We start from the raw sequence: 1,984 nt of genomic DNA, 5'->3' as shown, positions 1-1,984 counted from the left end.
ATTTTAGCACGAGAAATCCAAAACTGATGTCCATTTCGATCTGTGACAGTAACTTTTTCCTACAGGGGAGAAAAACCAAGAACGTCTGGAGACGGGCTCGCCGATATACTTACACATATTTTGAGCTTTCGCTTACACAATGTTGACCTACGAACCGGCAATGCCGTCTGCAGACGGTCAAAAATGCAAAACTGGGGTTTTATATGTCGGCAAGCCGGTCTGTAGACGGTCTGTGTTCGAAAGCAATTTTCTCCATTTCGAATGGTGACATAATTATAAAACTTATATTAAAATACGGTGATTTTAACAACGAAATCCACCGAATTTTTTTATATCAAAAAATTTTTCAAAAGAAATAATTTCTTTAATTACGAAATTACTAAATGGCAAGAAATAATTAATTTTAACCGTGTTTTCAAAATCTGTAATTCAACTGCCGATTAAAATAAAACGGATTGACATAACGGATTAAAATTTACTTCGCCGTAAGGGTACGATTTTTGTCTAAAAATCGTGCCTTACGAATATATAAAAAAATTATTATAGGTGCACTAAAAAGGTGTTTAGTTAACGACCGTCTGGAGGCGGTTCTGCCTACTAGAGGGTTAATGTAACTGCAAATAAAAGATGAAAATTTGAGAAAAAATACTATCACAGCGTTTCACTTGTAGCGTTTAACTCTTGTAGTATATTGGCTATCAAGCACCAGAAAATTTCCATTACGCATTCCATATGCCACCGATTGTCGTGGATCAATTAAAATACTGTCATCACAGCTTTTTGGTACTCCAGCAACTGGTGTGTCTATGGCGGAGTTATGTGGAGCTGTTGCATGACTAAAATCAATTTGGGCTCTTTGAGAACTGGCTTGTTTGTTGCGCGCTATTGCCATCAAATGTATGCAAATTAGATTTCCAAACGGGCAACTGTTGAATACAGGAAAAAATGTATTTTATATGGTTCCGCTAAAGTGCACTACTACCGTGTATAAATTGGCCGACCTTCTAATAAATCAAGCAATCTTATTGTATCGTCATCGCCGCCAGTCACCAAGAAATTTCCACTTGGGTGAAATGCAACATCATTCTCCGGCGACGAATGCACTGTATTAGCTCGCCTTCAGCTTTGTCAAATATCTTAACGCGGTTACAACTTAATGCTAAAGCCACCAGATTGCCGTCTGGATGCCATGCCAGCTGTCGTCCCATACCTCTTCCCCCGGTGAACGTTCGCATACATTCGCCTGAAAATGTATCGCAAATTCTTAACTTGTCGCCGCACGATGAAATGAACTTACCATTAGGGCTGAATTTTGCTGCGCGCACCCATTTGTGTGTATTTTGAATCAGTATTTTGATGGCTGTTCGCCATTTTTCTAGTCTGCAAACGAATAAGCTGACGAAGAAGCAAACAAATTCAAGCACATTGTTGCATTCTACCGTACATTTTAAAAGCTTTAAAATCTTAAAACATATGTGAAAAACTTTTATAATCTGAATATTTCTAATGTCGCAATCAAAACCAAATTTTATAAATAGCATTTTTAAAAAGCAATCATCTAATATTTTTCAAGTTTTTGGGCATATATGTTACCATTTGAACAACAAATACTACCAAGTTTTAAGAGACTATTTAATGCAACTCAGGTCAAAAAAGCGCACTTTAGGCCAAAATAAGCAACTCTAAAAAACAGATGATCGCAGCTGTGGCCCAGGATGACGTCTATTGCTAAGATATCTCACTTGTATTTGTACACAATGGTGCAAAACGCTTGATATAATTAGTTGCTTCCAAGAGGGTCCGGGTTCAATTACCATTAGACGGAACACAAAATTAAATTTTTTTCTTCTTCATAATTACGAAAAAGCATCTTTGCACTTCACAACTACATATTTTATAACATACATACCCGAATTGAAAACGAGTTGGGTTGCTGCTCTTTCATATGGGTATTTTTTTAAATTTAGCACGTTTTTTTTTATTT

General features: G+C 36.6%; 1 long non-coding RNA gene across 1 annotated transcript; it reads right to left on the bottom strand.

Annotated features, from left to right (window-relative positions):
* Positions 1-782: 782 nt before the first annotated feature.
* Positions 783-1,470, bottom strand: LOC108378900 (uncharacterized). Its single transcript, XR_001849442.1, has 3 exons — positions 1,298-1,470; positions 1,002-1,243; positions 783-926 (listed from the first exon to the last, which is right to left on the bottom strand). It is a non-coding gene; the product is annotated as an uncharacterized LOC108378900 (long non-coding RNA).
* Between the last annotated feature and the right edge of the window lie 514 nt (positions 1,471-1,984).

This window comes from Rhagoletis zephyria, unplaced genomic scaffold (assembly GCF_001687245.7).
Source record: "Rhagoletis zephyria isolate East Lansing unplaced genomic scaffold, Rhagoletis_zephyria_1.1 Rzeph_scaffold_00120, whole genome shotgun sequence".
NCBI lineage: Eukaryota > Metazoa > Arthropoda > Insecta > Diptera > Tephritidae > Rhagoletis > Rhagoletis zephyria.
Note: the sequence above shows the minus strand (reverse complement) of the source record. Positions and strands in the feature narration are given on the sequence as shown.